Source organism: Macaca fascicularis, chromosome 1 (genome assembly GCF_037993035.2).
Source record: "Macaca fascicularis isolate 582-1 chromosome 1, T2T-MFA8v1.1".
NCBI lineage: Eukaryota > Metazoa > Chordata > Mammalia > Primates > Cercopithecidae > Macaca > Macaca fascicularis.
The window spans coordinates 182,173,829-182,198,192 of record NC_088375.1 but is presented as its reverse complement, the minus strand read 5'-3'; the positions used below and the strand labels follow the sequence as shown (position 1 = coordinate 182,198,192).

General features: G+C 41.5%; 1 protein-coding gene across 43 annotated transcripts in view; it reads right to left on the bottom strand.

The window, feature by feature from the left end:
• TUT4 (terminal uridylyl transferase 4) overlaps positions 1-23,738 on the bottom strand; it is a 130,606-nt gene extending 106,868 nt beyond the window's left edge. For 39 of the 43 annotated variants that reach the window (XR_012420155.1, XR_012420157.1, XM_074006556.1 and 36 more), the window contains exon 1: positions 23,577-23,728. The gene's annotated coding sequence lies outside the window, so the exon portion shown is untranslated. Of the gene's footprint in view, positions 1-23,576 lie in introns of all 43 variants that reach the window. The other 4 variants (XM_005543360.5, XM_005543357.5, XM_015435833.4 and 1 more) reach the window with 1 other exon arrangement.
• Positions 23,739-24,364: the final 626 nt, after the last annotated feature.

Here is a 24,364-nt window from a genome sequence, read left to right as displayed (position 1 = left end):
TAGCCAATGTCTTATTGTCTCAAAAATTTTATCGCAAAATTGCTATTTTCAACTTTTTCTTTGGAGCTATCAGAGTACGAAATTTTCCCCAAAAAGCTGTAATTCCTAGAAAAGAAGTTCTCTCTGAGGAGAGAGTGTTTTGAAGATAAGGCTCAGCTGGGCACGGTGACTCACACCTGTAATCCCAGCTGTATGGGAGGCTGAGGCAGGCCAATTGCTTGAGCTTGCAAGTTCGAGGCCAGCCTGGGCAACATGGTAAAACCCTGTCTCGACAAAAAATACATAAATTAGCCAGGTGTGGTGGTATGCACCCGCAGTTTTAGCTACTTGGGAGGCTGAGGTAGGAGGATGGCTTGAGCCCGGGAGGCAGAGGTTGCAGTGAGCTGAGATAGCACCACTGCATTACAGGCTGGGTTACGGAGCCAGACCTTGTCTCAAAAAAAGAAAACAAATGAAGGCTCACTGCTTCCCCTGCACACTTTATTTGGTTGAAACAAATAAAAATAATACAATTCAAATAACCTCAAATCATGGAAAAAAATAATATCAGAACTAACTTCTAGTTCTTGGTTACGTTTTTAGAATATGGTAAATGGGTATTAAATGAAATTCTAACCTTACGTAACCAACTATATCTTATTAATTATCAAGAAAATGCACTTTTTTTTTTTTTTCAGAGCCAGGGTCTCCCTGTGTCACCCAGGATGGGGTGCAGTGATGCCATTCTAACTCACTACAGCTTCGAATTCCTGGGCTAAACCGATCCTTCCAGCTGATGGGGCTGGACTGCGGGACCACACTTAATGAACCACTGCTGTAAGAACTGATCCTGAAAGCAGAAATGAAGGGACTTCTGTACAGTCTTACAGTGAACAATCTGATTCATGTCAGTCTCCCCATGAGATTCTAAAGTCCATGAGGTAAGAAATCATTTCTGATTTTGCTTATCATTACATCTTCTGGGCCTACCCCAGTGCCTAATACAAAGTAGGCACCCAATAAATGCATTAGATGGATTTTTTTAAAGTAATCTGCATTATTTTTTATTGTTCACATTTTAAAAATATATGAAATCCAAAAGATGTTTAATTACATCATACTTTATGTTGTCTACAACGTAACTAGGAAATATCTTTCAGAAAGCTTTCCATAACCTACTCCTCCACCCTCCTACCCAGGGTGGGCTCAGGTAAGTATGCCTCTTCTTAATGAACTTTTTACTTTTCTCACAGCACTTAAACACTTAAACCTATTTACGCTTTTACTTCCTGTTTTAACAGTAGAGACTGTCTTTTCTCATTTTTTTTTATTTTTATTTATTTTGTTTTTTGAGACAGAGTCTCACTCTGTTGCCAGGCTGGAGTGCAGTGGCACAATCTCGGCTCACTGCAAACTCCGCTTCCCGGGTTCAAGCGAATCTCCTGCCTCAGCCTCCCGAGTAGCTGGGATTACAGGTGTGTGCCACCACGCCCACCTAATTTTTATATTTTTAGTAGATACGGGGTTTTACCATGTTGACCAGGACGGTCCTGACCTCATGTTCTGCCCGCCTTGGACTCCCAAAGTGCTGGGATTACCACACCTGGCCTCTGTTTTTAATAAAACAAATACATTTACATGGTTGAAAAACAGTACTCTCTTGCCAACTCCCAATGTCTCTCCTCAAAAGCAACTACCTACTTCCAATGATTTTATCTCCGTATTTCTAAATAACATACTTAAGATAATACTTCTTGTTTTGTTTTAGCTTTTTTTTTTTTTTTTTTGAGACGGAGCCTTGCTCTGTCGCCCAGGCTGGAGTGCAGTGGTGCAAGCTCGGCCTTCCGGGTTTACGCCATTCTCCTGCCTCAGCCTCTCGAGTAGCTGGGACTACAGGCGCCCGCCACCGCGCCCAGCTACTTTTTTGTATTTTTAGTAGAGACGGGGTTTCACCACGTTAGTCAGGATGGTCTCGATCTCCTGATCTCGTGATCCGCCCGTCTCGGCCTCCCAAAGTGCTGGGATTACAGGCTTGAGCCACCGCGCCCAGCCTTTTTTTTTTTTTTTTTTTGATACAGTATCTCATCCTACCCAGGCTGGAGTGCAGTGGTGTGCAATCATGGTTCACTGCAGCCTTGACCTCTTGGGCTCAAGCGAGCCTCCCACCTCAGCCTCACAGGCACACATGACCACACCTGGCAATTTTTTAAAAAATTTTATGGAGACAGGGTCTCACCATGTTGTCCAGGCTGTCTCAAACTCCTGCGCTAAAGTGATCCTCCTGCCTTGGCCTGCTCAAGTGCTGGGATTACAGGCATGAGCTACCACACCCGGCCTTAGCTATTATCTGCTAATCCTACATGAAAGATATGGATTTGGCTATCTCAAATATTCCCCCTAAAAACATAGATAATTGTGCCACGTATCTCCCCACCCTACCACCATCCTCCTAGGATGATTTTAGTAAGATATGCCAATAGTCTTCACAGTTAAGCCAACTATACTGTAGCACAATTTCCCAGATGCCCATAAAAATTCACTTTCTCCTTTTTCCTGAGCATATGACTAGTCTACATTTCACAAACTTCGCTGCACTTTGGTGTGGCCTTATGATAAAGTTCTCACTTCCTCATGCTCTCTTTCTTTTTTCACTGAATAAAATTCTCAACTGCCCAGCTTCAATCATTCAACCAACCATCATGTTCTAATCCAGACCAGTGAGTCTCAAACTTTTGTGTATAGGAATAAACAACTAAATGCAATTCTGATTCAGTAGATTGGGAGTGGGTTCTGATACTCTGCATTTCCAACAAGCCCAGGTCACGTCCACTGAGCTAGTCCTTGGCCATACTTTTGGTAAGACAGCAGGATCAATGTAACTTGGGCCCCTGACCACATGCAACAAACTACTCATCTAGATCTCCTGACTCACCCAGCAACTATTACATAAGGAATAAAATTCTTTGTTTTTTAAGCCACTCTATTACTGGATCTAGCTTTTGACTTAAGAAAGACATATACTTAATCACATTTCCCTTTTGGTATACTTTTCAGTTTTACCTGAAATTAATCACTTCTTCATTTTTCTTAAGCTTCTTGTACATACCTATCAATAATTCATTGACAGAACTATAAATATCCTCTCAGTAAGATCAAACATATCAAGTAATTTGGTTTTATTGTTGCTGTTCTCTCTTTGGATATCCCTTCTTGGGAACTTTCTGGTCATTACTATACTTTCACTACAGTTGTCATTATACTGAGACCTCCTTTCACTATCATCCTACCAATTCCCTTACACTCTCTCATGTTGACTCTTCTTTTTACCTCTTCCATGATTCATTCCCTTGTTTTTGGTGGAACATATCCCCCAGCAGCTTTCTAAGAAAGGAAACATGAGGCCAGGCACAGTGGCTCACGGCTATAATCCAAGCACTTTGGGAGGCTAAAGCAGGTAGATCACTTGAGGCCAGGAATTCAAGACCAGCCTGGCATGGTGAAATCTCGTCTCTATTAAAATACAAAAAAATTTTACCCAGGTGTGGCAGCACACACCTGGGATTACACACCTGTAATCCCAGCTACTGGGGAGACTGAGGCACAAAAATCACTTGAACCCGGGAAGCGGAGATTGCAGTGAGCTGAGATTGCGCCACTGCACTCCAGCTTGTGCAACAGTGTGACACTCGGTCTCAAAAAAAGGAAGAAAACATTAAACACATTGAAGAAAATAATTATGCCCCACTTCCAATATTTCATTCTATGTAGAGGGATACCCGTTATCATAACATTCCTGACCTCTTTCCACTCCCCTCGTTCATTCGTTACCTAAGGAGAAGAGGTAATTTATTTCATCAGTGAGTTTGGAAAATAATCCAGACAAAACTTAGCCTCGTCCCCTCTCCTTCCCATTCTGTTCCATCATACCCTAACATTTACAAGTGTAAGCCTCACATAGGGCCTGCAGTTGTTCAGCTCTGCCAGTTCCTGAGGGCTAAGTCTGCCTAATTCTGGCATTCAGTATTAGCAAACCAGTTGAATGTATAAGCTGCCTTCTCCAAACTGAACCATATCAAAAATAAAATTATAAAAACTAAATAAAAATAAAATTATATTCTAGTCTCCATATGCTTCGTTTCACCCAATTTGTTTAAAATTCAGGAAAGCAAAAGGGGTGCTATTTATTGGACCCCTGTAAACTCCAACCAGATGTAAATTTTATAAAACTGCATATGTGAAATGTCTTTATTGTATCTTCACACCTCATTTATTTAGGTATAAAATTCTGGGTTAGGGCCAGGCACGGTGGGATTGCATGCCTGCAATCCCAGCACTTTGGTAGACTGAGGTGGGAGGATCGTTTGAGTTCAGAAGTTCAAAACCAGCTCAGGCAACATGGCAAAACCCTGTCTCTACAAAAAAAAAAAAAAAAAAAAAAAAATCAGCCAAACATGGTGGTGCATGCCTATGATCCCAGCTACTCAGGAGGCTGAGGTAGAAGAATCACTTGAGCCCGGGAGGTCAAGGCTGCAGTGAGCCGTGATGGTGTCACTGAACTCCAGCCTGGGCGACAGTGCAACACTCTGTCTCAAAAAAATAAAATAAAATTCTAGGTTAGAAATTATTCATTCAAAATGTCACAAGTTCCTTTTCAATGATTTCTAGTTTCTGGGACTGCCACTAAGAAAATTATGCCATTCTTACTCTTTACCTTTTTTACTGACCTTTTCTCTATGAAAACTTCTAGGATAATCTCTTTGCTTTGGTATTCTGAAATTTCCAAGCAATAAGCCTGCTGTAGATATCTCCTCATTTGTCTTGTTGCATAGTCAAGCTGGCTCTTTTCATCAGTAATTCACATCATTCACTTCTATAAATTTTTTTTCTTCTATCTACTATAAATTCCTCCTTTTCATCTTCTCTGTTCTCTTTCTATTGCTCCTATTAATTAGACTTGGGCCTCCTAAATTGATCCTCCAATTTTCTTATCTTTTCTCTCCATTCTTCCACCTTTATTTTTGTTCTCCTTCCTAGGTGATTTCCTCAACTCTATCTTCCAACTATTCTATCATATTTTTACTTCTAAGAACTCTCTCACACTAATTATTCCTTTTTACAGCACTCTGATCTTGTTTCATAGTTATAATCTCATATTTCTAAAGACCACTAATATTCAGAACATTAAAATTTTTTCTCAAACTTTTTTCTGCCCTCTGTATTTTTTGTTCTCTGGCATTTTGTTCCCTGGGCAATACTGTTTATTACTTTCTCTACCAAGCATACTAACATATGCATAATAGAAGTCACAGAAAGAAGAGAAGGGTGTAGAAAAAATATTTGAAGAAACAACGGTTAGAAACTTCCCCAATCTGATGAAAGACACAGTATATACCTCCACAAAGCGCAATAAACTTTAAGCAGAATAAATTGAAAGAAATTCACACTGAGACACAGAGTCAAATGTCAAAACCAAAGAGAACTTTGAAAGAAGCAAGAGAGTTTAACTCATCAAACACAAAAGTTAACAGGTGATTGCTCATAAGAAACCATGGAAATGAGAGGGCAATGCAGTGACATATTTGAAGTCCTGAAAGAAAAAAGCTGTGAACTAAGAATTCTCTAGCCAGTAAAACCACCCTTCAAGAATGAAGGAGAAATTATATTTCCAGATAAACAAAAAGTTAGAAAGTTCATTCTGCCCTACAAGTGCTAAAAGAAATTCTTAATGCTGAGATGAAAAGACACTAGACAGTAACTCAAATCCGTAACAAGAAATAAAGAACACTAGTAAAAATAACTACATAGGTAAATATAAAAGCCAATATTATTGTAATTTTGGTAACTCTTGGGTTTCTCCCTTTACATGATTTAAAAGACAAATGCATAAAAATTCATTACAAACCTATGTTAACAGGCACATACTGTATAAAGATGTAATCTGTGACAATAAAAATATAAAGGAGGAGAGAAAGATGAGTAAGAGCAGAGTATTTGCGTACTATTTAAACTAAGTTGGTATTACTCAAACTAGGTTGTTTAAATTTAAGATGTTAATTACATCGTTATCCTCAAGGCATCCACTAAGAAAGCAACACACACACACACACACACACACACACACACACACAAAATCAAAACAGGATTATAATTCTATAAAAAATCAACTGAATACATAAAAAGGCAGCATTAGAGAAACAAAAAACATAAAAAACATATGGAAAAGAAAGAGCTAAATGGCAGAAGTAAATCCTTCCTTACCAGTAATTACTTTAAATGTAAATGAATTAAACTTTCCAATTAAAAAGAGAGATTGGCCAGGCATGGTGGCTGACGCCTGTAATCCCAGCACTTTGGGAGGCCGAGGCAGGCGGATTATCTGAGATCAGGAGTTCGCAACCAGCCTGGAGAACATGGTGAAACCCTGTCTCTACTAAAAATACAAAAAAAAAAAAAAGTGGGCGTGGTGGTGGGTGCTTGTAATCCCAGCTACTTGGGAGGCTGAGCAGGAGAATCACTTGAACCCAGGAGGTAGAGGTTGCAGTAAGCTGAGATTGCACCACTGCACTCCAGCCTGGGCAACAAGAGTGAAATTTCATCTCGAAAAAATAAAATTAAATTAAATTAAAAAAATAAAAATAAGCTTGGCACAGTGGCTCAAACCTGTAATTCCAGGACTTTGGGAGGCTGAGGCGGGTGGATCACCTGAGGTCAGGAGCTCGAGACCAGCCTGACCAACACGGAGAAACCCCGTCTCTACTAAAAATACAAAATTAGCCAGGCGTGGTGGCGCATGCCTGTAATCCCAGCTACTTGGGAGACTGAGGAAGGAGAATTGCTTGAATCCGGGAGGCGGAGGTTGCGGTGAGTTGAGATAGTGCCATTGTACTCCAGCAGCCTGGGTAGTAAGAGTGAAACTCCATCTCAAAATAAATAAATAAATAAATAAAATTTAAAAAACATAAAAAGAGAGATTGGCAAAGTGGAAAACACATAATCTATCATCTATCTACAAGATTCACTTTAGATACAAAGAGCAAAGGAGTTATAAGAAAAAATGAAAAAAGATATTCCACGCAAAGAGTAACCAAGATAGAGCTGGGGCTACATTGTTATCAGATAAAATAACACTTTAAGTCAAAAAAGGTTACAAAATACAAAGAAGGATATTATATATTGATAAAAGGTTCAATCCAGCAAGGACATATAACAGTTATAAACATATGCACCTAACAACAGTGACTTAAAATACAGGAAACAAAAGTTAACATAATTGAAAAGAGAAATTGTTCTATAATCACACTGGAAGACTTCAACACCCCACTTTTCAATAACAGAGCAACCAGACAAAAGATCAAAAAGGAAACAGAGGATTTGTGTAACACCATAAACTAATTTGACTGGCTGGGCATGGTGGCTCACGCCTGTAATCCCAGCACTTTGGGAGGCCAAGGCAGGTGGATTATCTGAGGTCAGGAGACCAGCCGGGCCAACACGGCAAAATCCCATCTCTACTAAAATACAAAAATTAGCCAGGCATGGTGGTGCGTGCCTGTAATCCCAGCTACTCAGGAGGCTGAAGCAGGAAGATCGCTTGAACCGAAGAGGCAGTTTGCCATGAGTCGAGATCAGGCCACTGCACTTCAGCCTGGGCAACAAAAGCGAAACTCTGTCTCAAAAATAAATAAATAAACAAACAAACAAACAAACAAATTAGACCGGCTGGGCATGGTGGCTCATGCCTATAATCCCAGCACTTTGGGAGGCCAAAGGGGGCAGATTACTTGAGCTCAGGAGTTCAAGAAAAGCCTGGGCAACATGGTGAAACCCCGTCTCTACCAAAAATACAAAAAGTATCCGGGTGTGGTGGCACACACCCGTAGTCCCAGCTGCTTGGGAGGCTGAGGCACAAGAATCGCTTGAACCTGGGAGGTGTAGGTTGCAGTAAGCCAAGATCATACCACTGCACTCCAATCTGGGTGAAAGAGTGAGACTCCATCTCAAAAAAATAAAATAAAATAATTTGACCTAACAGATATAAAGGCCTCTATCCAACATTAGCAAAATATACATTCTATCCACAATGGGCATGTAACATGAAAGACAAATAAATGCTCTTGTTTTGGCAACTGAGAAAAAAAAGGGAGCTGGGTGCCATGGTTCATGCCTGTAATCACAGCACTTCCGGAGGACAAGGTGGGAGGACCACTTGAGTCCAGGAGTTTGAGACTAGCCTAGGCAACACAGGAGACTCCATCTCCACAAAAAATAAAAAATTAGCCAGGCACCTGTAGTCCCAGTCTCAGGAGCCTGAAGTGGGAGGATCACTGCACCTGGCAGGGGAAGGCTACAGTGAGCTGCAATCACACCACTGCACTCCAGCCTAGGCAACAGAGCAAGACTGTCTCAAAAAAAAAGAAAAAAGAAAAGAAAAGAAATATGAATGATCAAAGAATTCTACCATATCTTTCCTTACTAATGTTACTTCCCTGAATTAACCACTTATTCTAAAAATGATGATGCAGAAGGAAAGGGAAAGATAGTGCAATTCATATCTCCTCTTCCTTTCGTTCCTGCCTTACTTGTCACCAAGTTAAAGAAAAGAGAGTGTTGTGTCCAGGTAAAGTGGCTTACACCTGTAATCCCAACACTTTAGGGCGCCAAGACAATCCTCCCACCTCAGCTTCCCAAAGTAATCCTGGAATTACAGTTGTGAGGCACCACTAGTTATACAATTTGTAGATAATTTGTACGGGGTTGCAAAGTTACAGAATCACTATTTCAATAGGGTAAGGAACACAACAGTAATCATGCTGATGAAGGGAAAGGATAAAGCCAAAAAGAGGCTTTACAGTGAAATTAGGGATAAAAAAAAAAAAAAAAAAAACTAAAGGAACATACATATGTAGATAATTCAGAAAATTTTGGTTAGAAGAATCATTTTGAATCATATGAATAGGAACTATCAAGGAAAGTAGAGGAGAATATCACTAGAATATAGAAATTAAGGAAATTAAGTGTTAGATACATTCAATGTTATGCTTCTGATTGCCCAACATGGATGTCAGGAATTACACCAAAGTATCAGTGAATATAAATGGGTGACCTAGAGATTCCTAGATTGAAATGACAATGTCAGGTAAGAAATATAGCCAGCAGGACACCTGTCTTACAAGAAAACGAAGAAGAGACAGTAGGTAGTAAACTACAGATATAATTTCCTGGCTTTGAGGAAACAGGTACGGGGGAAAAAGCAACATTCAAGACACTACCCACATTAACAATGCCACAAGTTCCTACAAAAAGTCCTGGAGCTCTTACAAATTTTCAGTTTTAAAAAAAGATGGCAGGGTAGGGCGCGGTGGCTCACGCCTATAATCCCAGCACTTTGGGAGGCTGAGGCGGGTGGATCACCTGAGGTCAGGAGTTCAAGACTAGCCTGACCAGTATGGTGAAACCCTGTCTCTACCAAAATACAAAAATTAGCTGGGAGTGGTGGCACACGTCTATAATACCAACTACTCAGGAGGCTGAGGCAGAAGAATCACTTGAACCAGGAGGCAGAGGTTACAGTGAGCCAAGATTGTGCCATTGCACTCCAGCCTGGGTGACAAGAGCAAGACTCTGTCTTAAAAAAAAAAAAAAAAAGGCCAGGCGCAGTGGCTCAAACCTGTAATCCCAGCACTTTGGGAGGCTAAAGTGGGCAGATCACAAGGTCAGGAGATCGAGACCATCTTGGCTAACACAGTGAAACCCTGTCTCTACTAAAAATACAAAAAAATTAGCCAGGCATGGTGGCAGGTGCCTGTAATCCCGGCTACTTGGGAGGCTGAGGCAGGAGAATGGCGTGAACCCGGGAGGCAGAGCTTGCAGTGAGCCAAGATTGCGCCACTACACTCCAGCCTGGGCGACAGAGCGAGACTCTGTCTCAAAAAAAAAAAAACTGGCCAGACGCAGTGGCTCATGTCTAAAATCCCAGCACTCTAGGAGACCAAGGCAGGGGGATCACTTGCAACGAGGAGTTCAAGACCAGCCTGGGCGACACAGCGAAACCCCAACTCTACTAAAAAGACAAAAAAAATTGCAGGGCTTGGTGGCGTACACCTGTAATCTGAATTCTCAGGAGGCTGAGACAGAAGAATCACTTGAGCCCAGGAGAGAGAGTACACAGTAACCTAAGATCGCACCACTGCACTCCAGCCTGGGCAAAAGAGCAAGACTCAACTCAAAAAAAAAAAAAAAAAAAAAAGACAACATTTTTGAGAATACAGTTTTCACTACTACCTGTCTAGTATACCCATTCACTTATCCTTACACATCTGTGAAGTTGCTATAATTATAGTCTTGTAGTATTTCCATTTTATACATTAATGAGGTACCCTGAGTTTATGACTTGCCTAAGATAACACAAACGGGACTGCCATGTGACTATAAGAAACATGACTCCCAATTTTTGGTCCAAGTTTACGTACTAGAGTATGTCTCTGAGCCTAAAGCAGTAATTCTCAAACTTTTTGGTCTCAGAATACCTTTATACTCTTAAAATATCGAGGATCCAAAGAACCTTTGTCTTTGTGTGTTATATCTATTGATACATGCATCATTAGATTATTAAAACTGAGAAATTTTTCAAATGCAAAAATATACTGGTCAGACGCAGTGGCTCACACCTGTAATCCCAGCACTTTAGGAGGCCGAGGCAGACAGATCACCTGAGGCCAGGAGTTAGGGACCAGCCTGGCCAACATGGTAAAACGCTGTCTCTACTAAAAATACAAAAACTGGCTGGGCATGGTGGTGCACACCTGTAATCTCAACTACTAGGGTGGCTGAGGCACAAGAATTGCCTGAACTCGGCCGGGCGCGGTGGCTCAAGCCTGTAATCCCAGCACTTTGGGAGGCCGAGACGGGCGGATCACGAGGTCAGGAGATCGAGAGACGATCCCGGCTAACACGGTGAAACCCCGTCTCTACTAAAAATACAAAAAACTAGCCGGGCGAGGTGGTGGGCGCCTGTAGTCCCAGCTACTCGGGAGGCTGAGGCAGGAGAATGGCGTAAACCCGGGAGGCGGAGCTTGCAGTGAGCTGAGATCCGGCCACTGCACTCCAGCCTGGGCGACAAAGCGAGACTCCGTCTCAAAAAAAAAAAAAAAAAAAAAAAAGAATTGCCTGAACTCGGGAGGAGGCAGACGTTGCAGTGAGCCAAGATCACGCCACTGCACTCCAGCCTGGGCCACAGAGCAAGACTCTGTCTTAAAAAAAAAAAAAAAAAAAAAAAAAAAAAAGGTAGTAAAACTTCTACATCAGGCTGGGCACGGGGGTTCACGCCTGTAATCCTAGCACTTTGGGAGGCCAAGGCGGCATATTACTTGATCTCAGGAGTTCGAGACGAGCCTGGCCAACATGGTGAAACCCCCTCTCCACTAAAAATACAAAAATTAGCTGGGCATGGTGGCAGGCACCTGTAATCCCAGCTACTTGGGAGGCTGAGGCAGGAGAATCACTTGAACTCAGGAGGCAGAGGTTGCAGTGAGCCAAGACCACGTCATTGCACTCCAGCCTGGGTGACAGAGCAAGACTGTCAAAAAAAAAAAAAAAAAAAAAGAAAAAAGAAAGAAAGAAACTTCTACATTATATCACATTAAAAAAAAAAAAAACTCAAAATGGATCAAAGACCTAAATGTAGAAGCTAAAAGTATAAAACTGTTGGAAGAAAACACAGGAGTAAATCTTCATAATCTTGGATCAACAATGATTTTTTAGGTATGACACTTAAAGCAGAGAAAACTAAAGAAAATAGATAAATGGGACTTCATCAAATTTAAAACTTCTGTATTTCAGTGAGCACACTCAACAAAAATGAAAAAACAGTATGACAACTCCTCAAAAAATTAAACATAGAATGATCCAACAATTCCAATTCTAAGTATATACCCAAATAACTGAAAGCAGAAACAGGTATTTGAACATCAATGTTCAAAGAAGCATTATTCACGATAGCCAAAATGTGAAGGCAACCCAAGTATCCACCAACAGATGAAAGGATAAACAAAATGTGGGACATATATATAATGAACTGCTACTCAGTCTTAAAAAGGTAGAAAATTCTGACACATGCTATGACATGGATGAACCTTGAAGACATTATGCCATATGAAAGAAGCCAGTCACAACAAATATTTTTTTTTTTTTAGACGGAGTCTCGCTCTGTCGCCCAGGCTGGAGTGCAGTGGCCGGATCTCAGCTCACTGCAAGCTCCGCCTCCCGGGTTCGGGCCATTCTCCTGTCTCAGCCTCCTGAGTAGCTGGGACTACAGGCGCCCGCCACCTCGCCCGGCTAGTTTTTTGTATTTTTTAGTAGAGACGGGGTTTCACCGTGTTAGCCAGGATGGTCTCGATCTCCTGACCTAGTGATCCGCCCGTCTCGGCCTCCCAAAGTGCTGGGATTACAGGCTTGAGCCACCGCGCCCGGCCCACAACAAATATTATATGAGCCTACTGATATGCAGTACTTAGAACAGTCAAAATCACAGAGAAATAAAGTAGAATGGTGGTTTCTACAGGTTAGGAAGCAAGGGAAATGAGAATTTATTGTTTGATGGGTACAGAATTTCAGCTTGGGAAAATGGAAATATTCTGGAAATGGATGGTGGTGATAGTTGCACAATAATGTAAATATATTTAATGTTACTGAATGTATGCTTAGCTACTCGAGAGGCTGAGGCTTAAAATGAAAATAGTATAAACATTCATGCAAAAATCCACAACAGAATACTAGCAAACTGAATTCAGCAGCACAGTTAAAGAATTATACACCACGACCAAATGGGATTTATTCCTGGAATGCAAGGATGTTGAACCATCCTTGCATATGAAAACAGATCAATGTAACATACCATATTAACCAAACAAAACGAAAAACCACATGATCATCTCCAGCAAACAAAGGATCTGACAAAATTCAATACCCTTTCATGATAAAAACACTCAACAATCTAGGAATAGAAAGAAACTACTTCAATATAATAAAAGCTATCTAAGGAAAACCTATAGTAGACATCACACTCAATGGTAAAAAATGAAAACCTTTTCCTCTTATATGAGGACAAGGGAAAGATGCCTGTTTTCACCATTTCTTTTCTTTTCTTTTTTTTTTTTTTTTTTTGAGGTGGAGTTTCGCTCTTGTTGCCCAGGCTGGAGTGCAATGGCATGATCTCAGCTCACCACAACCTCTGCCCCCCAGGTTCAAGCGATTCTCCTGCCTCGGCCTCCCAAGTAGCTGGGATTACAGGCATGCGCCACTGTGCCCAGCTAATTTTGAATTTTGAATAGAGACAGGGTTTTTCCATGTTGGTCAGGCTGGTCTCAAACTCCTGACTTCAGGTGATCCACCCACCTAAGCCTCCGATTACAGGCATGAGCCACCATGCCTGGCCTGTGTTCACCATTTCTACTCAACACAGTACTGGAAGTTCTAGCCAACGCCATTAGGCAAAAGAAACAAAAGGCATCTAAATTGGAGAGGAAGAAGTAAAATCATCTCAGTTTGCAAATAATATGATTTTATATGTAGAAAATCCTAAAGATTATACACGCACACACACACTACAACTAATAAATGAATTCCGCAAAGAAGCAGGATACAAAGTCAACAAACAAAAAACCAGTTGCATTTCTAAATACAATAAATAATCTGAAGGGAAATTTTAAAAATTCCATTTACAATACCATCAAAAAGAATAAAGTACTAAGGAATTACATAACCAAAGAAGTGAAATATATGTACAAAGAAAACTATGAAACATTGCTGAAAGAAATTTAGAAATATATAAACAGAAACACATACTACGTTCACAGAGGCTTAATTTTTTTTTTTTTTTTTTTTTTTTTTGAGACGGAGTCTCGCTCTCCCTCCCAGGCTGGAGTGCAATGAGGCAATCTCGGCTCACTGCAACCTCCGCCTCCCAGGTTCAAGCGATTCTCCTGCCGCAGCCTCCTGAGTAGCCAGGATTATAGGCACCTGCCACTGGGCTCAGCTAATTTTTGTATTTTTACTAAAGACAGGGTTTCACCATGTTGGCCAGGCTGGTCTCGAACTCCTGACCTCAGGTGATCCACTCGCCTCGGCCTCCCAAAGTGCTGGGATTACAGGCATGAGCCACCATGCCTGGCTTGACTATTGTTAAAATGTCCACACTAAAAAGCAATCTAAACATTTAATGCAATCCCTATCAAAATTCCAACGACATTTTTTGCAGAAATACCAAAATCAATCCTAAAATTCATATGGAATCCCAAGAGACTCCAAATAGCCAGAAGTCTTGACAAAGAAAAACAAAGATGGAGGACTCACACTTCCTAGCTGCAAAACTTACTACAAAGCTACAGTAATCAGGCCAGGCACGGTGGCTCATGCCTGTAATCCCAGCAGTTTGGGAGGCCACTGCAGGCAGATCACAAGGTCAGGAGATGAGACCATCCTGGCTAACATGGTGAAACCCCATTTCTACTAAAAATACAAAAACTTAGCTGGGTGTTCCACCTGCAAAAGACTGAATTTTGACCATAAACAAAAGTTAACTCAAAATGGATCAAAGACCTGAGAAACCTAAACTTGTAACTATAAAACCATAACTAAGAAACATAAAACTATAAAGTTCTTAGACGAAAACAGAAGGGAAAAGCTTCACGACACTGGAGTTGGCAATTATTTGCTTAGTATGACACCAAAGGCATGGGCAACAAAAGAAAAAATAGACAAACAAGACTGGCAGAAAATTCAAAACTTTTGTTACTCAAAAGATACTATCAACTGAGTAAAATGGTGGCCACGCTAGGCATGGTGGTTCACATCTATAATCCCAGCACTCTGGGAGGCCCAGCCAGGAGGATCACTTGAGGCCAGGAGTTCAAGGCCAGCCTATGCAACATAGTGAGACCCTGTCTCTACAAAAATCTTAAAATTCGAGTGTCGTGGTGACACGTGCCTATAGTCCCAGCTACTCCAAAGGCTGAGGTGGGATGATCTCTTGAGCCCAGGGAGGTCAAGGCTGCATTGAGCCATGATTGCACCACCGCATCCCAACCTAGGGGACAGAGTGACACCTTGTCTCAAAAACAAACAAACAAACAAACAAACAAAAAAACCCAAACAAACCAGAAAAGAAACAGAGTAAAGGCCAGGCATGGTGGCTCATGCCTATAATCCTCACACTTTGGGAGGCCAAAGTGGGTGGAACATTTGCGGTCAGAAGTTCAAGATCTCAGCAGTCTAGCCAACATGGTGAAATCCCATCTCTACTAAAAATACAAAATTTAGCTAGGCAATACTGGCAAGCGCCTGTAATCCTAGCTACTCAGGAGGCTGAGGTAGGAGAATCGCTTGAGCCTGGGAACTGGAGGTTGTGGTAAGCCAAGACTACACCACTGCTCCCCAGTCTGGGCGACAGAGAGTAAGACTCTGTCTCAAAAAAAAAAAAAAAAGGTAACCCTACAGAACAGAATGGAAGAAAATAATTATAAATCATGTATTTGATAAGGGACTAACATCCAGAATATACAGCAACTCCAAAAAAATGAACAAAAAACAACCTGATTCAAAAACGGGCAAAGGGCTCGCATAGACATTTCTCCAAAGAAGATATACAGATGGCCACAAGCACGTGAAAAGATGCTGAATATCACTAATCATTAGGGAAATGCAAATCAAAACTGCAATGAGATACCAACTCATAACCCATAGGACAGGACTACTATTAAATAAAAACAAAATAACAAGCGTTGGCAAGGCTGTGGAAATATTAGAACCTTTCTGCACTGTTGGGAGGAATGTAAAATGGTACAGCCACTATGGAAAACAATACGGCAGTTCCTCAAAAAATTAAAAATATACTCAATGATCCTAAGGTGTCAAAAATAATAATAGTAATAGGTAAGGCACGATGGCTCATGCCTGTAATCCCAGCAGTTTGGGAGGCTGAGGCAGGCAGATCACTTGAGCTCAGGAGTTCCAGACCAGCTTGGGCAATATGGTGAAATTGCATCTCTACAAAAATACAAAAAAAAAAAAATTAGCCAGGTGTGGTCACAAGCGCCCATAGTCCCAGCTACACAAGAGGCTGAGGTGGGAGGATGGTTTGAGCCCAGGAGGCAGAGGCTGCAGTGAGCCAAGATCATGCCACTGCACTCCAGCTTGGGAGACAGAGTCAGATCTTGTCAAATAAATAAATAAATAAATAATAAGAATAAAATTACCATCCGATCCAATAATTTAACTTCTGGGTATACACCAAAAAAATTGAAAGCAGGCTCTCTAAGAGATACTGTACACTCATGTTCACAGCAGCATCATTCACAAGAGCTAAAACATGGAAATAATCTAAGTGTCTACTCATAGACAAAGAGATAAGCAAAATGTGGTATATCCATACAATGGAATATTATTCAGCCTTAAAAAAGAAGGAAACTCTGCAGTATGCCACATGAACGAATGCTGAGGACACTATGCTAAGTGAAACAAGCCACAAGACAAATACTTTATGATTCAATTTATATGAGGTATTTAGAGTAGGCAAAATGGTAAAGACAGAATAGTGGTTGCCAGGGGTGAGGGAAGAAGGGAATGGGAAATTATCATTTAATGGGTATAGAGCTTCAGTTTTGTAAGATGAAAAGGGTTATAGGGATGGATGGTGATGATGGCTGCACAACATTATGAATGTATTTAATACCACTGAATGATACACTTAAAAATCATTAAGATATGTTGTGTTATGTATATTTTACTGCAATTTTTAAAAGTTAGAAACAAGGTTAAATGGATAATTTTATTATGTACATTTTATCACTATTTTTAGAATCAAGTGAACAGACACTCCACAAAATGAGACAGCATTTTTGTAAATAATATATCTAAAAAGGGTCTAGGCTGGGTGAGATGACTCACACCTGTAATCCTGGCCCTTTTGGAGGCTGAGGAAGGAGGATCATTTGAGGCCAGGAGTTTGAGACCAGCCTAGACAACACAGTGAGACCTTGTCTCTACAAAAATAAATAAATAAATAAATAAAATTAGCTGGGCATGGTGGCACGCCCCTATAGTCCAAGCTACTCAAGAGGCTAAGGCAGGAGGATCGCTTAAGGCCCAGGAGGTGGAGGCCAGAAGGCAGAGGCTACAGTGAGCTGTGTTCACACAACTGCACTTCAGCCTTGGTGAAAGAGCAAGACTGTCTCAAAAAAAAAAAAAAAAAAAGTGGGGGACGTCTAGTATCCAGAATATATTAAGAGTTCTTAAAACTCAACAATTTTTAAAAACGGGTAAAGGATTTGAGTAGGTATCTTTCCAAAGGAGATAGAAAAATGCACACACAATAGGCACATGAAGAGATGCTCAACATCTTATTAATCATTAGGGAAATGCAAATCAAACCCACAATGAGGTAGTGAGGTAGTATGGGTGAAGTGTCACCCACTAGATGATGGTCAGGATGTAGAGAAACTGAAACCTTCCATACATTGCCACTGGGAATGTAAAATGGTACAACTTTGGAAAACAGTTTGGCAGTTCCTCAGAAAGTTAAACATAAGTTTATCAAAACACCCAGCAATTACAATCTGGGTATATACCCAAGAGAAATGAAAATGTATATCCACACAGAAACTCTTAACGATGTTCACAGCAGCACTATTCCTTATAGGTAAAAAGTGGAAATAACCCAAATGTCCATCAAATGATGAATGGTTAAACAAAACGTGGTATCTCCATAGAAGGTAATACTATTCAGCCAGAAAAAAGCTAATACATGCTACACTATGGCCAACCTTGAAAACATTAAGTTCAGTGAGAGAAGCCAGGCACAAAAAGCCACATACTGTATAATTCCTTGTATGTGTAATGTCCATAATTTCTAGAGACGTAGCTTAGTGGTTGCCAAAGGCTTGAAGGAGGAAGGAATGGGGAGTGATTAATGGGAACTGGGTTTCATTATGGTATAAAAATATTCCAAAATTAAATAGTGATGGTTACACAACCTTATAGATACACTAAAAGCCACTGAACTGTATCTTTTAAAAGTGTGAATTTTATGGTATTGTAAATTATATCTCAAAGAAAAAAGGGAAAAAAATAATACACTATTACACATTACATTAGCCATCAAAGCAATAAAGTCTTCACATGCCACTCCAGACCAGAGAATAAGGGAAAAGTCAAATTGTGTCTTAATATTACCATGAAAACAGTTTGACTCAGAGACACCCCTCTCCAAAAGGTCCCCAAACATAGTTTGAATACCACTGGCCTAAACTAACACTCAGCACATGACTAGTACTTAATGATTGGTCAATTAAATTATTTAAACTACAGTGGTGTTAAATATTTAATTTAATAATTATATTATTAAACTACACACTGACAAAATGCAATCAGGTTTAGTTATTTTTTATAATTCATACTTTGCATACTTGCAAAATATTATTGACAACCTATGTAACTACAGAATTTAACACTCTCTGAACACAAAACTTTGACACCCTAAGCTTAAAGGTATAACACAGTATAGTGGCGAAGAGCTGTGACTCTAGACTCAGACACTTTGAGCTCAAATCCTGACTGCAGCACACTAGCTATGAGATATTGTCCAAGGTACTCAACCCTTCTACATGGACTTTCCCCATCTGTAAATGAGAATACTATAAAAAAGGTTGTTTTGAGGAATAAGTTAACACTTTAAAGATCTTGAGAAAGAAATTAGCTTGTAGTAACCATGCAATAAGTTATCTATTATCATGGTAAATCAAATACCCACTTAAAGCAATCAGATTGTTGTGTGATTAACAAACATACCTATTTCTTTTTGAAAGTACAAGATGCCTTATGTAAAGATTAGGACTTTGCCCATCTATAGTGGTGAACATCAAACTTGAATGAATAGCTTCTGCCTCCTTCCAGCTCATGCTCTTCAATGCCTTAAGCTACTGTTTTCTAGTGCTAAACTGGAAAACAGTCAACTAATCCAAGCCAACAAGTGAAAAAACTTCCTAAGTAGTATAACAAGGTGATTTCCCCCAGAGGTATTTTCATCTCAAAAGAATTTTCTAAAAAATTAAAAGTTCTAGGCCGGGCGCGGTGGCTCAAGCCTGTAATCCCAGCACTTTGGGAGGCCGAGACGGGCGGATCATGAGGTCAGGAGATCGAGACCATCCTGGCTAACACGGTGAAACCCCGTCTCTACTAAAAAATACAAAAAACTAGCCGGGCGAAGTGGCGGGTGCCTGTAGTCCCAGCTACTCGGGAGGCTGAGGCAGGAGAATGGCGTGAACCCGAGAGGAGAAGCTTGCAGTGAGCTGAGATCCGGCCACTGCACTCCAGCCTGGGGGACAGAGCAAGACTCCGTCTCAAAAAAAAAAAAAAAAAAAAAAATTAAAAGTTCGGCCGGGCGCGGTGGCTCAAGCCTGTAATCCCAGCACTTTGGGAGGCCGAGACGGGCGGATCACGAGGTCAGGAGATCGAGACCATCCTGGCGAACACGGTGAATCCCCGTCTCTACTAAAAAAAATACAAAAAACTAGCCGGGCGAGGCGGCGGGCGCCTGTAGTCCCAGCTACTCGGGAGGCTGAGGTAGGAGAATGGCGTAAACCCGGGGGGCGGAGCTTGCAGTGAGCTGAGATCCGGCCACTGCACTCCAGCCCGGGCGACAGAGCCAGACTCCGTCTCAAAAAAAAAAAAAAAAAAAAAAAAAAATTAAAAGTTCTTGGACAGTAAAATTTGGATCACAGAATCCTCAAGATAAAAGTCTAGAATACAGGGAGAAGAGAGAAGAGTGGTATGGAAAAGAAGGCCTGCCTATCCACTAAAAACAGGTAAACTCTGTTAGCAAGAAAGCCAAGGAGAAAAGAAATGCAAAACTAGGAGTCAGAAAACATACTTCACAGCTCAACCACTATCTCACTTGGTGATCTCACAAGATAAAAATTCAAATACCTTAATATAACATAAATGGTCCCTCATAATTTGCTACTTCCTATCATTTATCTCCCCATTCTATCCATATCAATTCCTACCACACTGAATTTCTCACTCTCCCTCACTCCCCAAGGCTTATTACAATTTATCATCTTTGCATGTTATTCCCTAGGTCTGGAATGATCTCCAACCTCCAATCCATCCTCCTCTCCACCTAGCAAACTCCTACTCACCCTTCAAGAGCCAGTTTCTTCCCTCTCAACTCCCACAATCTAGTGTGTTGTAATTTACTGTACTATATGTAGACTGAGACAAATGCAGATGTTTGATGAAATGAATGTTTAAATGAATGAATGAATGAGCAACATTAGGCAGTTTCCGATTCTAAATAATTGAGAAAATAATACACCTGAAAAGCAACATCACATATACATTATATTAGGAAGACAGATGTGCTCTGAAATCTAATTCTGTGATCTTCAGCAAATCACTAACCTGTGTGAGTCAAAAGTTCCTCGCCTATAAACAGGTTTCAAAGGGTTGTTACACCAAACAAGTGAAAAAAAAATGCATAGACAGTGTCTAGCACAGTGCCTGGGCAATCTAAAAAATTCTGATTCCCTTCTCTCTCCCTCTTCAACTCATAATTATAGATATCCAATTACATGATTTGACATAAAAATAATTTGAACATAAGACACCACACAAATCTCTCAAGGGGAAAAAAAATCCTAACATTAATCTTTGCATTTATATACCCTTTCTTCTCTTTGGGTCTGTAAGAAATACTCTGGAAGAAAAGTCAGAACCTGCTTTTTCAGAGTGTATGGTTTATTTGAATACAGTCTGTACATAATAAAAGATTTAAAAAACGAAATAAATACTCTGCAGAAATGCTGGTTTTTAAACATTTCCCCAAATTGTGTAATTATTTAGGATTCTAGAATTAAAACAATTCAGTTAGTACCATGTAAACAACTCTAATTGCTCTAAGATTACTAAGAAAAAGTCTACCTATCCTGTTTTAAACTATGGTGTCCCTTTCCTTTGTCTTTTTTAGGTCTTTCCAGAATTGTTCTTTTTTAGAACATATTTCTATACTGCAGCAGTGGCTTTAACTGAATGTAATATTTTTTAACCAATTCAAGTATTTGTAATTTATTTGAAAAAGGAACACATCTCATTGAGTTCTGTTTTATCGAACAAAACGTTCTGACATCAACATTAACAGGTAAGTACTGCCTTTTTTTTTTTTTTTTTTTTTTTAAAAAAAGGCAGGGTCTTACTCTGTCACCCAGGCTGGAGTACAGTGGCGCAACTGTGCCTCACTGCAACCTTGAACTCTGGGGCTCAGGCAATCCTCCCACCTCAGCTTCTGCGATTACAGCTAATTTGTTTTATATTTTGGTAGTGACAAAGTCTCACTATGTTGCCCAGGCTGATATCAAACTCCTACACTCAAGCAATCCTCTCGCCTCCACTTCCCAAAGTGCTGATATTACAGGCGTGAGCCACCTGGCCAGGCCCTACAGGTAAGTGTTGGTTATTTTGTTTCTCTGAAACTGGAAACTTTCTACAGTAAATAAATTCAAACACCTTTCTTGACCAACAGATCCTGATTTGACATTCTGCAGAGAATACAACATAATTAATGGTACTTATTTTGTATGTCAAGGTAACTTTGAGGTTAAAAAAATTCTAATTACTCTAAAATGAATCTGCTGAAAACAATAAAAACTATCTTTAAACAGCTCTTTGTTAATCAGAGAAATTTATAATTATATATTTTGATTCTAAAAAGTCTAAAAATAAAATGTAGACACTGTACTGTTCTAGCACCAGCAACTAAAAATAAATGTAATTTTAGGTGTCACTTAGAATTTATAAAATTGAACTAAACTTATATGTACAATATCTTGTTAATTTATCGGTAACAACTTGGCCTATGACAATGAAAATACTTTAAATTTCCTTTCTGTATTTAAATGTTTGCTGGATTTAAAACATCAAATATCATTAACTTTCACTTCCATTTCTGAATTATTTTAAGAAAACTTCATTTTTCATTTTCCACACTAGCCAAGTGAAAAACTGCAAGCAGTAGGAAAATTTATCTAAGGGTTTTAAAAGTTTATTTTGTTTATATTAAATATAAATATTTTTAAAGTATAAAACGACTTAAAATTCTTATCCTCCCCAAAGTATATGGTTTCTAAGAAGCACTCTTTAAAAATTTGTTTATAAAAGCAACACAGCACACTAGACACTAAAGAGTTATCTTAAGCACAGCTTTTTAAGCGAATCAATATTTCATAATTTTACAAGTTGTGACTAATCAGTACTACGATGCAGTGTAGTGACATGAGTTCTGAGCCTAAAGAAAATTTCAGCGCGCAGACACACACACACGTACACACACACAAAGTCGGCTTTGCTTTTTAAACCACCCCACAATTCAACACCTCTGTGTGGCATTCTCTCTAAATCATCATATCCGGCTGGGATTATCCAATTTTATTAGCTAACAGTTCTCATTTCTTTAAAAACAGAAACAGGATATGTTCTGTTTCATCAAGTGCTACAAACATTTCGCTGCTATAAGACTGGAGGGAAAAAAAACCTTTGGAAACAAAAGCTAATCTGATTCACTCGAGCTAATTACTAAATGCATGCCAACAATACACAATTCCAATTGCATTTCTGGACACAATTTAAGATCACGATAAGGCAGGTCAAATGAGTAAGGAACTACTTTTATCAAAATGAAGAAGCAGATATACGGAATCTAAGATCTCACGCAAAATTCATCTAAGACTTGGTAATCTTCTGAAAAGAAAATGTGTAATCAACGTCGTTAATACAACAGTAATTCATCCCATTCAAGTACGACTAGAAATCCCGCTGATGTGCTTCCTTCAGGTCTAAACATCTCATTCTTTCGCAATCCAGATACCAACAGGAGTCTGAAACACTTCGCAGAGGCGTGCAACACACTAGGAGAGCGCTGTCTGTTTACAAATACGAATCTCAGTTACCCACGTCAAAACCGCGCATTACCACCTTTCGACTGGGGGGCGGGGGAGAGAGAAGGCGGGCGAGCAAGAAACGAAATCCACACAGACACCTCTGCCTTCTCCCTACAAGGATGAGCCCGGGGAAACATTCAGTATGTATTCTATGCGTGTATACGTTTATATACATTATGTAGTCCCCTATGTCTAAGCAAGGATGAAAGAAAAAGGTACACATGACAGGGAATCGTAACTGGACCCAAGAGAAATGTTCAAACCAATTCCGTTAACTCAAAATCCGCCTCGCTGGTCTACAACAGGTTTCGGTCCGGGACCCGGAGCCCCAGCCACAGTGTGGAGTTCGTCCCCAAAGCGCCCCAATGCCCTCCTCAGGCCGCCCAGGCCGCCGTCCCTACCTCCCTTATCTCAGTCTTCCCCTGGGACACCCGAAGCCCGTTCCAGCAAAGAAAGAAGTGTCGGGCCCCAAGGGGACGGCTGAGACACTCTCAGGCCAGGCCCCCGACACCTGCGAAGCGCGGCACCCGGGAGGGCGAACCGGGGGCCGCCCGGCCTTCCCGAGCACACCCCCTCAGCAGCCGGCGCTGCCCCGCGGCCGGAACCTCGTACCTGCGAGGCCCGCGAGCTACAGGCGCGCGCGACGCCTCCTCATCTCAGTGGCTCCCGCTCTCCCTCCGCCTCCTGCTGCCGCCGCCGTCGCCGCTGCCACCGCTGGAGGCCGGGACACGACGAGCTCAGGACTCCACCGCCATGTCCGCCGCGCCGCGAACTGCATTGTGGGGGGGAAGGGATGGGGAGGGGGAGGAGGAGGGAGAGGGAGAGGGAGAGAAAGAGGAGGACCCGCTGAGGGGAGGGGGCGAGGGAGAGGGGTAGCCGGAGGAGAGGGGGAGGGGAGAGGACAGAGCCTGGAATGGGGTCCCGGCCCGGCAGAGGAGGAGCTACGCGCAGAGGAAAGGGTTCAGGAGTGCCCCCTCCCTTCGTTCGGGGGGCCCCGCAGGCGCCGTTTACACCGGGGCGGGGGAGGGGGAAACAGCACTGGGGGGAGGGGGTTCGCGGTGGCCGCGAAGAAACAATGGGGAGAAGGCCGAGGTACGAGGATCGCGCACTCACACCCACGCGGAGGGAAGGGAGCGCGCGCGAGATACTCGTTAGCTCGCGAGGAGGGGGCGGGCCGCTGGCGGAAGGGAGGAGGGAGCCACCCGGGGCTCGCGGGCAGGGGCGGGGCCCCCGAGCGGAGGTCGCGAGGTCCCGCAGCCCGCCTGGGCGCCGCGGGGGAGCCGCGCTGATTCGCCCGCTTGCCGGAGGGGGTGGGGGTGGCGGGCACCCTAGTGCCGCCCCAGTCTGGTTCCTGGCCTCTGCCGAGGCCCCCGAGCTGGAAGTGGAGCTCGAGAGCCGCC